The sequence below is a fragment of the Musca domestica genome, unplaced genomic scaffold (genome assembly GCF_030504385.1).
Source record: "Musca domestica strain aabys unplaced genomic scaffold, Musca_domestica.polishedcontigs.V.1.1 21, whole genome shotgun sequence".
Lineage (NCBI taxonomy): Eukaryota > Metazoa > Arthropoda > Insecta > Diptera > Muscidae > Musca > Musca domestica.
In genome coordinates this window covers 7,636,275-7,650,694 of record NW_026712258.1, presented here as the reverse complement: position 1 = coordinate 7,650,694, position 14,420 = coordinate 7,636,275, and the positions used below count along the sequence as shown (strand labels likewise).

General features: G+C 35.2%; 1 long non-coding RNA gene across 1 annotated transcript; it reads right to left on the bottom strand.

The window, feature by feature from the left end:
• Positions 1 to 12,080: 12,080 nt before the first annotated feature.
• Positions 12,081 to 13,467, bottom strand: LOC131802469 (uncharacterized). Its single transcript, XR_009342214.1, has 3 exons — positions 13,344 to 13,467; positions 13,198 to 13,274; positions 12,081 to 13,129 (listed from the first exon to the last, which is right to left on the bottom strand). It is a non-coding gene; the product is annotated as an uncharacterized LOC131802469 (long non-coding RNA).
• Between the last annotated feature and the right edge of the window lie 953 nt (positions 13,468 to 14,420).

Sequence of the window (14,420 nt, the reverse complement as noted above, 5' to 3'; positions counted from 1 at the left end):
TAATTTACTTTGGCTATTCTTAAATTATTCAGCCCTCAATTATGAGGTGTAAAAAATACAGTAAATTCCAAATTACTGCTCATTTGACTGGAAAATTTTGCTACGATTTTTACCATACTAAAAAATAATTTGATCCCTTACATGGGGATAACATTTGAAGCCCACGGCTTAAATATGGGTACAGGTATTTTAAAACCCTTTTAATCGACCAGTACGTGAACACTTATATCAGTCATATCTGCGAATAATTATGCTTTGACAAATATGCATAATAGACAAAAACTACGGGCCGGCAACGCGGACCGGGCCAGCTAGTAACTCTATATTTTAATTCATTTTTTTTATACCCTCCACCAAAAAAAAGTATGGAGGGTATATTAAGTTCGCCATTCCGTTTGTAACTCATCGAAATAATCATTTTAGACCCAACAAAGTATATATATTCTTGATCAGCGTAAAATTCTAAGACGATTTAGCCCTGTCCCTCCGTCCGTCTGTTGTCTAAACAGTCTAAACGAATTAAGATAGGAAGCTAAAATTTTGCACAAATCTCTCTTTTGTCTGCAGGCAGGTCAAGTTCGAAGATGGGGTATATCGGTCCACGATATCGTATAGCCCCCATATAACGGAAACCCCGATATTCGGTATTTTGATGATGTTAGCCACATTTTTCAATGGAATTGTCTGAAAATCCACACAAGTAATTTGTTGTGGGTACTTTATACCTCGGCAGAGAATTATCTATATAGGTCCACAATATCGTATAGCCTCCATATAACGGTACCCCCGGTATTCGGCATTTTAATGATTTTAGCCACATTTTTCAACGAAATTGTCTGAAAATCCACACAAGGAGTTCCTTGTGGGTACTTTATACCTCGGCAGAGAATTATCTATATAGGTCCACGATATCGTATAGCCCCCATATAACGGTACCCCTATGGTATTCGGTATTTTGATGATTTTAGCCACATTTTTCAATGGAATTGTCTTAAAATCCACACAAGTAGTTCCTTGTGAGTACTTTACCCCCTGAGAGAGAATTGTCTATACAGGTCCACGATATCGTATATCCCCCATATAACGGTACCCCCGATATTCGGCATTTTGATGATTTTACCCACATTTTTCAACGGAATTGTCTGAAAATCCACACAAGGTGTTGCTTGTGGGTACTTAATACCTCGGCAGAGAATTATCTATATAGGTCCACGATATCGTATAGCCTCCATATAACTGTACCCCCCGATATTCGGTATTTAGATGATGTTAGCCACACTTTTCAATGGAATTGTCTTAAAATCCACACAAGTAGTTCCTTGTGAGTGCTTCACCCTCTGAGAGAGAATTGTCTATAAAGGTCCACGATATCGATATGGGGGATATATAACGGTACCCCCGATATTCGGTATTTTTATGATTTTACCCACATTTTTCATCGGAATTGTCTGAAAATCCACACAAGGGGTTCCTTGTGGTTACTTTATACCTCGGCAGAGAATTATCTATATAGGTCCACGATATCGTATAGCCCTCATATAACTGTACCCCTGATATTCGGTATTTTGATGTTTTTAGCCATATTTTTCAACGGAATGGTCACAAGGGGTTCTTTGTATACAAGGGGTTCTTTGTACACAAGGGGTTCTTTGTGAGCACTTTACCCCTGACAGAGAATTCTCTATATAGGTTAACGATAACGTATAGCTGCCATATAACGGTACCCCGCGATATTCACTATTTTGATGATTTTAGCCACATTTTCCAATCGTATTGTCGGAAAATCCACACACGGAGTTCTTTGTGAGCACTTTACCCCTGCAACGGAATTGTCTATATAGGTCCACAATATCGTATATCCCCCATATAACGGTACTCCCCTATACTCGGTATTTCGATGATTTTACCCACATTTTCCAACAGAATTGTCTGATAATCCACACAAGGAGTTCCTTGTGGGTACTTTATACCTCGGCAGAGAATTATCTATATAGGCCCACGATATCGTATAGCCCCCATATATCGGTACCCTCGATATTCGGTATTTTGATGATTTTAGCGACATTATTCACCGGAATTGTTTTAAATTTGGTGTTTAAAGTTCGCAATGAATACTAAATCCTAAGACAGAAAATTGTTTGTGCCGGTCCACGTAATGAATACTACAGCCTAAGACAGAAAACCGTCTGTGCAGGTCCACATCTACGTATGATCCCATATAAAGGTACCTCCCGATATTCGGTATTTTGATGATTTTAGCGAAATTATTCAAGGGAATTGTGTCAAATTTGGTATTTGAAGTTCGCAATGAATACTAAATCCTAAGACAGAAAATTGTTTGTGCCGGTCCACGTAATGAATATTACAACCTAAGGCAGAAGATTGTCTATGCAGGTCCACGTCTTCGTATAGCCCCCATATAACGGTACTTCGCGATATTCGGTATTTTGATGATTTTAGCGACATTATTCACCTGAATTGTTTCGAATTTGCTATTCGTAGTTCGTAGTGGATACTACAGCCTAAGACAGAAAACTGTCCGTGCAGATCCACGTCTTCGTATGGCCCCCATATAAAGGTACCTCCCGATATTACACATTATTCATTCACCGGAATTGTTTCAAATTTCGTATTTGAAGTTCACAATGAATACTAAATCCTAAGACAGGAAATTGTTTGTGCAAGTTCACGCCTTCGTATAGCCCCCATATAACGGTACCTTCCGATAATCAGTATTTTTATGACTGTAGCTACGATCACCGATTTTTTTTTCTAAGTTTCGCATTTGAATATTGTAATGACTTATGAAAAAATTAACTAGGCTTCTAACATATTGTAGGGTATCACATGGTCGGCCCCGCATGACTATTGCCTTTGCTTAATTGTTTATATCCCACAATTTCAAAGTTGTTTATAAAACCCACAATTTCAAATATTGTACAACTATTAGGATCTGTTTCTTCAAGAAAATTACATAACACATATTACTTTTTCAATATTTTGATGAATATTTCAGCTTGAGAAGGCTGCTTTTTATGACAGACATGCGAGCATTGACAACTATAATAATCTTGACAATATTCAATGCGTTCTCTTTCTGTCAAAACTCTAATTATTTGTAAAGGTTTACGACTTTATTTTACGAGGGAATTACGAGAGGCATTCTACGCTCATTCCTCACACACTTCCGTCAAAATATTCCTGTTTTCTTATAGACGGCATATTCCAAAATACCGCCACAGTTGTATACCCAGTTATTCACAGATATTCGAAAATTAAGGCACACTGAAAGCCATCACATGAATTTGACTTAATTTAAGTGTCTTTAACTTTATATCGAAAAAATTATCAATGATCTGTCTGTCTGTGCAAATTACTATAGCTTCCGAACGAAAAGAAGTAGGCTGATACAATTTTATTCAGATGTGTTTTAAGTCTGCAGGAATTTTTGCATTGAAAACGGGGTATGTGGTCCACGTTTCATACCGAATTTGCTGTAAATTGGGAAAATGCATTCCCAGTATGTAGGAAACATCCTTGCAGAGAATTGTAGGTATGGACCCCATAAAACTGTACCTCCAGAAATTCGGTATTTTTATCATGTGTCTCAGTTTTCGACGGATTTGTTTACGTGTTGGTATTTAGAGCTCGTAATAGGCACTATATATATCCCTCATATATAAGAACCTCCCAATATTCGATATTTTGATGATTTTAGCTACATGTTTCAACAGAGTTATCTTAAACTTGGTGTTTGGAGTTTGCAAAAGGCACCTCCATCTTTGACAGATTATCGGCTATAAAGATCCACGTTTTCGTTTACTTTCAGCAAATGGTGGAAGCAATTAAAATTCAGCTACTTGTCACTTGTTTTGTTTTGGTGTTGTGACTTCTGAATAAAATTTGGAGAAACTAACAAGAGAAAACCCAGTTAAGTTCGGCCGGGACGAATTTGTTACACCCTTCACAATTTGGAAGGATCTTGTAAAATGTTAAGAAAATTTCGTCGAAATATACCGCTCAAATGAAGCGAGGTACCGTTGTATTTGAGGCATACGAAGATGTGGACCTGTACAATTTTCTGTCATATATTAAAGTATTCATTACGAACTTTAAATATGAAATTTGAAATAAATATAATGTCTCTAATACCATAAAAATACCACATATTGGAAGGAACCGTTATATAGGGGCTATACGAAGGCGTGGACCTGTATAAGTAATTTTTTGTCATAGGTTGTAGTACCCACAAAGATCTTCCAATACGACATTTGGAACGATTATAGTCGATGATGTCGCTAAAATAATCAAAATACCGAGTATTTAGAAAACGTGGACCGATATGAGCCATTTTCGAAATTAACCTGCCTACTGACAAGATACAAGTTTTAGCCTTCAATCTCGTTCGAAAGATAGCGTCATACAATACACAGACATACGGACATCGAGGGATATAGACTTTGTAGGGTCTGATATGAGTATTTCGAGGAGTTACAAACGGAATGTTGAAGTAAATATACCCCTCATAGTATGGAGGTGTAAAAATAACGAAAATTATTTGTAAATATTTTCGACAAAACAAAAAAACATAAATAGTCTTTAATCGAGAAAATCGAGAGGTTTTTATTGGTTGTAGTTGTAATGCATACTTAATAAGTCATATGATAAATTTACAAAGGAGGTAGATTTGTATATTATGATGTTCAAAAAAATATGCATCAAATGTCCAAACAACGGGCCACCAAAACGGACCGGATCAGCTCGTAAATATATGAAGGTCAATGAGAATTTAATCCAATATTTACCCTTTTATGAACTGTATGTTGTTATGTTATATTGGTGGTAAATGCTACACTATAAAACTAGATTAGTGTACCGAAGTTCAAAACCCGTCTGTGCTTCTTGTATATGGCAGGAAAAGTGCATAAATATTTTGTTCAGCAAGTCAATTATTCGAAGAACACGCGAAGAAATGTTCAGTTCAATGAATTTTTATATAAAAGGAGAAGGATTGGAATGGAAGCGTGGAAACGGAGCGTGGGCTATGTGCAGGAAAAACAGCATTTTGGTTACAAGAGTTCCAGTAGTCCCAGTGTTATGTGGACTAATTGTAGTCTTCACAGACCCAGTGAGGGGTTCATAGATTTATCGGGACATGCATCACCGCAATATGCCTTCAATCCCAAACGATTAAAGAAATTCTGCCTCTCGGTTGGTGGCGAGTAACCTTGCCTGTTTAATGAAGCTATTAAAGTCCTCCTCCGCTTTACCACCCAATAACTAAATGATGACAAATTTGTAAAGCAAATCATCAATTGAAAATCTATAGACCAACTTGACTTAAATTTTCTTTAATTTGTTTATAATTGCTGTGGGATGCTTTTTTATCGAAAGCTGTTTTTTTTTGGCATAGAATTTTGTGTGGAACTTTTGGTTTTTCAAATTCTTTGTGAAAAATTTAGACAATTCAAAAAGTGGGAACTTGTGCATTTTAGTCAATCTTGGTGTGAAGGTGTGAGATAAGGTTTTTTTGAAACTTAAACTATAAGTGTTCTAAAAGGTACTGAAATTGTATTGCTACAATTTTGAAATTTGGAGTGAGGATCGCTGCTGGGGTAGATGATAGCTTGCCAAAGTTTTTTTTAGAAATTCAAAGTACAAGTGTACTAAGATGTGATTTTGGAAATACGTACAACTACAACATAGGTATAGGTGATATGATATTGTTTGAAATTTTAAATTTGGCATTAGGGTCACTGTAATTCGTAATAATTGAGCGGTGCCGTTTCATAATAAAACGTGGATTCACTATATTTGTCGTAAATCGAGGTACTTTATCCATTGGTATACCAAATGATTAGATCCTGCCAAACACTTAAAATACACGGGATCATTAATCATAAAAGTTATGGCAAATGATCAATGAGGTCTCAAAATGTCGAAATACAGGCTCTTTGGTAAAAAGGCATAGAATCGATCGGTACTACTGCTATGTTAAAATTTGAACCATTATTATTATTATTTAGTGGAGACATTAAGATGCCACTTAGGAAAATTGTGATGTCTAAACAGTCTACTAATTGGGAGTCAGAAATTTCAATACCAGCCATCTTAGGAGTTACACAGGCGTCTGTTTAATCGACCTAGGATTGATGATTATTCGAACGGTCAGCTACCTATTACATGGGGGCTGTTAAAAATCAAGGACATATTATTTTTGATATGCTTTACATATTACGATTCTTAGTATCGAATTAAAGCCATAAACCTTGGGTTGCTAAAATATTTGTATATTGAACGAAATCAGGTACTTCATTCGATTTCTGTGTGGTACTTCGTTTTATACCCTCCATCATACTTTGGAGGGTATTTTAAATTTGCCATTCTACTTGTAAGTCCTTTGTCAGTAGACAGGTTAAGTTCGTAAGTAAATCCACGTTTTCGTACAGCCCCCAATGAACTGTACCTCTCGATATTCGATATTTTGATTATTTAGATAATAATTATTAATAGAATTGTTTAAAATTCGGTACCAAAAGTGTGTAACGGGTTCCACCTCCTATGGGAGATATTTGTCAATATATGATCACGCTTTCCTACGGCGTTCCATATTCTAATGATTTAAGTCACATTTTCTAACGGAAGTGTTTAAAATTCGGTACATAGAGTTTGTAATGGGTTCTACCTCCTATGGCAGATAGTTGCCTATATTGGTTCACGTTTTTGTCTCCCTGTTTCGGTACTTCCAGTTATTTGGTATTCTGATGATTTGAAACGGGTTGTGTCTGCTACAGCAGAAAACTGCTGGAATAGACGCATTATTATTTGGTATTTTGGTGATTTAAGCCACCAAAGGTTGTCAGGGTATTATGTCTTTGTGCATTTGTTTGTAACAGGCAAAAGGAAACGAGATAGACCCATAGTTCCTTTTAATGATCTGCATAGAATCACATTCTGAGTAGTTTTATGCATGTCCGTCCGTCCGTCCATCTGTCCATGTATTTTTGTAAAAAAAGTACAGTTCGCATTTATTGCCCTATCCAGATGAAATTTTGCACAAATCATTTGTTTGGCCCAAGGACGAACCCTATTGATAATCGGTCAAAATTTAGACATAGCTCCCATATATATCTTCCTCCAGTTTGCCTTTTATTGTGCACCAAACGTGTAATATCAGTCCGAATGCACGTACGATCAGATTGGACCTGAAAATAAGTATGCTAAATTTGATCGCAATCGGTTCAGATATAGCTATAGCTCCCATATATATTGTTGATCCGATTTTATTTTTGTCCTCCGCAGCCGTAATAAGCACTCTGTAACAACAATATTTGGGGAAATATATCAAATACAGCTCAGAAATACCTTTGCTAAATTTTATCGAGATCGGTTCAGATTTGGATATAGCTTCCATATATAACTTCGTTGTGCACCAAACGTCTAATATTTGCCCAAATTGGATGGCTTTGGCACTTACGACCGAATTGAGTCTAGAAGCTAGTATGTCAGTAGTGTGCTTATGGGGATGTTGGGAATTCACCACGATTTACCACGGCAAATTCTATTGGGGATGTTGATTGTTGTAAATTCACCACGGTGAATTTTAATGGGGATGTTGTCTTGGGAATTGTACCACGGCAAATTCTATTGGGGATGTTGATTGTTGTAAATTCACCACGGTGAATTTTAATGGGGATGTTGTCTTGGGAATTGTACCACGGCAAATTCTATTGGGGATGTTGATTAGGGTAAATTCTCCACGGTGAATTTTAATGGGGATGTTGTCTTGGGAATTGTACCACGGCAAATTCTATTGGGGATGTTGATTGGGGGAAATTCAGCACGGTGAAATATATTGGGGATGTTGTCTTTTGAAATGTACCACGGTGAATTATATTGGGGATGTTGTCGTTTGAATTGTACCACGGCAAATTATATTGGGGATGTTGTCTTTTGAATTGTACAACGGCAAATTTTATTGGGGCTGTTGGCGTTGGCGTTGCTAGTTTTAATATGAACTACTAGATGGCGCTAAGTTTAGCGCAGACACAATCCAAAACTGTGTATGGGATGGTGAAATTTCAAGTTTTAATATTCACCACTAGCAGAGACACCCTCCGAAAAAAACTGTATTATGATCATATCGAGTGGGGCTAAAGAGATTCACCATGTGAGAAGTGAATATATAGCAGAAACACATCTGAAAGAGGTAAGTATCCAAGAAAATCATTTTATCTAGATGGCTCTCAGAATGCTTTTGTATAGTCAACATGCTGATTACTGCAGTCAAATGTGCTTATTAATTTATTTGAAAACATATATTTCAAGAAATCGACTTCAATAAATGTGATATATTATAGAAGAGTTTCAATTGACAAATATCCTGCAATTATTGATATATCAGGGGTTTTAATTTCAGCATAGATTAAAATATAAATGAAAATATAGACAAAGAAATGCTCTCACCGTTTATTGTTGTGAAAAGTACGTAATGACATCAAAAAATTCCGGAATAATCAAGTGAAATTCTTGAAAAACGATAACGAAGTCGAGTGGGTTGAACACGAAAATCAGCATGTTGGCTATGCAAAACATGATGAGATAAAAAGACAAAACTAACTTTTCGTTGTACTTATTGTTCAGTTATTCCCATCGAATGTTCAGTTATTCCCATCGAAACGATATAGGCGACATCTAACGGTGAGTTCTATCTATACTATCCATAAATTATGTTGTAGCATAGACACACTCCAAAACTATTGAAATATGATCATATCGAATGGGGCTAGAGAGATCCACCATATGAGGAGTGAATATAGCAGAGACAAATTTGGTTAGTATCATAGTCAACAAGAAGATGTGTGTTCTATTATTTTGTCCAGATGGCTCTCCAGTCATTTCCCTCGAAACGATATAGGCGACATCTAACCACCAATTAATGTTGTAGCATATACACACTAAAAAAATGCTGCTGTAGCCAATCAAAGCAAATTCTTCTTGTGTGGACAGGCATTTTGATACATTATATCGATCGCTTTTTGATAGTTTTGTCGATGAAGAATTTGTTTACATTATGTAGCAATTTGAGAGAATTGAAACTGAAAGAGTTTCATGACAAACCCTGCATCAATTCGGTATTGAAGATTGAAGGGATTTGAAGAAGGAAACACCATTGTTTACATTAACTAACAATTGGATTTCTGGGAAATGGATATGAGAATTTGGGGGGAAGCGTTGTTGCAGAGTTTCATGACAAATTCTGCTTCAACGATAGATTGGAGCATGAATGAGAACATGCTTAATTATGCTCAAAATTAAAAACTCTAGTAACTCTGTAATATTGTGAAATTCGCGTTAAATATTCGTATATATAGAAGACAATTTCAAGTAAGGCTCACAGTATAAAATTAAACATTGAAAGTGATATTATGGCGAACGCAGATTTAATAAACTTATTCAATTCTTTCAGTTATAAAAAAATAATAACTTTGAAAGAAATGGAGGATAACAAAGAATACAACATCCATGGCGCCTTTAGAACAAATACAAAATATGGGGAAAGAATTGTGCTGAAAATTAATGATGCTATCCTCTATTTGCCGTCAAGATTCCTCTCGCTGGCGGATGAATACATAAAAGAAATAGCTGGTGGGGGTTATTCTGTGACGAAAACTGTGTTGAAAGATGGAAGCGGAAAGAGTCTTTACAAACTAGAATTAAAACATTTGGATCAACCAGATTATTTTTATCAACCATATTTAACATAAACTGAAAAGTAAATAAATATTTTGTTTGAAACTAAAAATTGCAAGCTGTTAATGTGTGCAGAGAAATATTTCAGTTTATTAGTGAAGCTTTAGAAAGGAAGATGTCTCTTCTTAATAAGGAAGACGAACGCTTAAAAACCTTTGCTCGCTGGCCTTTAAATTATCCAGATCCCAAGACAATGGCTGCAGTAGGACTTTAATATACTGGAGTAGGAGATATTACCAGATGTTATTTTTGTAAAGTAAACATTCATAGTTGGGATCAAACTGATTGTCCTGTTACTGAGCATTCAAGGTTGACATATCGTTGCCCATTACTGGAAGGGCGTGAAACAACTAATGTCCCAACTATTTCAAAAAATTGGAATTGTACGCCTTCTGAAATTGGTGTAGATGTTTGTGGTCGTGGAGCGAGTAAATGTTCACCCATTTTCTTATTATTGTTCACTTTCATTACCTTTAATGCTTTAAATAAAGTTTTATGCAAATAATACAGTTGCTTGTTTTTATTTATTAACTTTATTAATTTCATCGTCTAGTATGTAGCCAAGTTCTTTCCAGTTTTGTTCAATGAATACAAATATCTTAAATATATTATTTACGGCACACTTAAATCTAGTGTCCAAATGTATAGGACAGTTTGTAAAATAATTTTGGCAAGCTCGAAGTTTCATATTATTTTCTAAATTTATAATGGTAGAATGAATATATTTCTGTAAAAAGATTTTCTTTTCTTGTCCAACAACAAAAATATATTGATAATTGTTCAATGGTGTAAGAGCTTTCTCGACATCATTATAATTTTTTTCTCCATCCGTCCAATCTAAGCCATTCACATGTGTCTTGGTGTAGGCATTTGTTCTGCATGCTTCCCCAGTAAGTTCTTTTATATTAAAAGGTGGACGAAACAAAAAATAATCTGGAACAACAGAAGCACCACACATATATGATAGTTCTTACGAAAATACTCTTGTGGTTTCCATGGCAATATTGAAAATCAACCAGTGCAATATCCGATCTATTGATTTCAATCATCTTCTTAGGAAAGTTGAATTTGAATGGAGGGGATATCATCGATGTTGGAGTATTTATACAATTTTGTTCATGTCCAATAAAAACTTTAAACAAAGATGTCCACAATTGTATGTATGAAATCGTTGATCTCTTTTATAATTGTATGTAATAGCTGGTCCCAAATAACGTAAAACTTCTATCGGGGGTTGAAGATTACCGAAACTGTCGTAATAGTCGATATTATTATTGATTTTATTATATGCCACCCAATGCGTGCCAGGTCCACTGCTAACATCCAAATTTATGATACCACATTCAATTCGATGTGGTTTCTTAGGTAGATTATCACGCATATAAACACCTCTAAAGTGAGGTATATATTTTTTCCCAAAAAAACTAATATTTACTGTAATGTTCAAATTTTGCCACATTATTTTGAGGATGAATATTCAACCTACTCTAGGCCACGTTCTACTTGAAACTGGAAGATTTAAAGGTGGAAACAAAGTAATATTATTTTTGAACTCAGTTTGGGACTATGGGAGCCTTTGATAGTGCTAGCAAGCAGTCGGGTTTGGGGGAGTTCGTGTCCTCATGAGTCAATTTATTCTTCCGAACATAAATAAAAAATTTTATAGACTCCCTAGTTTACAAAAGAACTACTATTGGATGGCTATGATCTTGACCATGTACTGCAACGATCAACCCTAGAATATAACAGTAGGCTCTCCAGATATTCGCGGAGGCCTAGCCTCTGTACCCTCCCAACCACGGTCTCAAGGCTATAGGTTGTTTGAGACCCCAAAATCATCCTTAGATTCCCCCTAGCTTACCTCACCATCGTAAGAAAATATATCGTGACTTTAGCAATTCATCTTGAGTAATAACAAGATGTATTTAGATAAATATGGAATTTCATTTATCAAATAAAATATATATAATTATGGAGAAATTCATGAAAGCTTAAGTTCTAAAAAAAATCTTGATTCATACTAAATTCCATGGGAAATTATATATATATGTACATCAAATGTATAACGGATTGAATATATCCTTGCTAGTTCTTCAATTTTTTTAATTAAGCATTTGATTATTGAAATTTCTTGAATTTTAAAATACATTGAAAGGAATTTTGTATCAAAGATATAATTTAAGATATAATTTAACAAAGGACATTTTTTTTTTTTGCTTCGTGAAACATACAATTCTGGCAATCAATTGATTTTGGAAAATACTTTTTTTTTTCTTAAAAAAAATCACTAGCTTATTACAGAAATTACAAAATCTAACTTATCTTTATGCAAAAAGGATAAACAAAAGGATCAAAATTTTTTTTACCATATGAATAAGTGTCAATAGAAAAATTAATTTATAGAAACTACTAAAGGATTGATTTTTGATGTACTGACAACAGATCCTTGATCCTTTCGTTTTATCCTTATTCTTAATTCTGTTTTTTTTTTTGATATGCAAATATTTTAAGTTTTTGTTAAATTCATTTGTTTTTGGTTTTTACTCACTTTTGTTTTTTTTATATTTTTTTAAGAATTTTATGTTGATCCTTTTTGCTTATCTCAACACATTGTTTCTTCGCTGTACTTTGATCCTCGAGGCCTCGATGAATGCTTGTATTGCGTGTTTTTGAAGAATATAGGTGTATTGGTGCGGTTCGCTGTAGGGTTTAAAGAATTTTAGGTGTTAAAATGTTTGCATATTTGAAGGAACTCAATTTTTCTGTATTTGATACTTATGAAACTCGTTGTAATTTAAATTTTTAGAAATAAAGTATTTTGTGTCGGTGGCGGGATTTGAACCCACGTTGCTATGATTGCTGCTCACTAGTTGTGCCCCTTAGCCGACTGGGCTACTGAGCTGTGTTGGCAAGGATGGCTTCAGCGCAGGTTTTACTAGTGGATGTTACCCATAAGCTTTCCTGCTGTCCACTGATTGGTTATTAGTTAGCACGTGCAAGTATTGGTGATGGGCTTTGTTGTAGAAATGCCACAATTTCTGGATTTCAACACGTGTTTATGTTACACCGTAGTGGATTTGATTAGGTACACTCGTATTATCTACTTGTGTGGATACTGATAAATTTAATTATATTGCCAATTTGTAGAAAATATGTGAAGGCAAAATTATGTATAGTTGGTTTCTTACAATCCGCAATGTAGGTAGTAAACCAACATAAACCCTGGGATGGAATTTTCTTCAAAAGTATTTTTAGCCAAAGGAAGAGAATTTTTGTATGGCTTTAAAATAAAATATGATTTGTCCAGCAACAAAAACGGAAATCCTCATTCACGGCTTATGATATTTCCGCCGCAAACGAGGAATGTAAAATCGATCTAGCAAATGAAAAAAAAACGATACTGATTTCATGCATAATTAAGGTCACTGGAAAATCACTTCTTACCTCAGTTTTGGAATTTTAAAAATTGGGTGATAAAGAAGTTTGTGGTAGTATGTGATAGATCACGATGTACGAGTTGTCTAATAATAAATGCAGAAGGTAATTTGTTTAAATTTAAATTTACGAAAAAAAAGAACCAAAAAAAATACCTTTCATTTTCAATAAAACCACACCTTCGTAGAATTTTGGCGTATCACGCACTTAATTATGATCACGGATTGTTAAAATTTTAATTGATTTTATAAAGCAGACCAACTCTTATTATGTCTTAAAAAACACTTATCAAAATTTCATATATACTTCGAAAAAAAAAGTATTTTTTTTCTAATGGATGAATGATCACTTGTTTACTAGCCTGTTGCAAAAATGTAAAAGTCCGACGGAGATTTAAACGAGTGCTATGGCAGCGATTTAGTTGGCTTCCACTACCTAGAACGCATTTGAGTCAGGAGAAACTAAACGAAATAACATGGAAACAGCAGTTGTTCTCTGCTTAATACGGACAAGAATCGACTCTCACTTCTAACTACTACATTAATACCAGTTGCTTACGGCCATGAAGTCTCCAAAATGAACGGAAACTCATTTAAAGACAAAAAATATAAAAGTACATTTGCTCTTAGCCGGGCTCGAACCCACAACCTCACGATCCGTAGGCGCGCGTGTTACCTCCAGCCTATTGCGGATATTGAGGGTGGCTGGACCAACGCATCACTTGAGCTAATGGATTATGTCTAAGCCATTTTTTATCGCATGCGTTACGATAGAATTTCAGAAGGAAGAGATGAAGAAGAGAATTCGAAAATATTACTTCGCAGTACACTGCGTTGCAAAGGATGGTAAAGGCAACAATTTGATTTTATTCTGGGCCATAATTCACCACAAAACCGAGTAATATCGATCCTTTGGATGACGATATTAATCGGAATATGATTATAAATTATGGCCTGATGTCCTTTGCGTGATAAGTTCCAAGAAACTTACCATCGAGGTCTTCTAATTCATAATACACATTACCAACTTTTTTCTTAAATTTTGCGGGAATGAAAATTGGAGCCAGCTTAGCATTGAACTTTCTCTCAGCATTGCTTTGGGCAAAATTGTGTCGGAATATGAGTTGACCTATTGAATAAGATATTGGTCGTGTTCGCAAATTGTATTGGTCTCTGTTAGTGTTGTGCGCCTCCATTATGTTCTTTCTTAAGGCTTTCCGAATCAATTGCAAT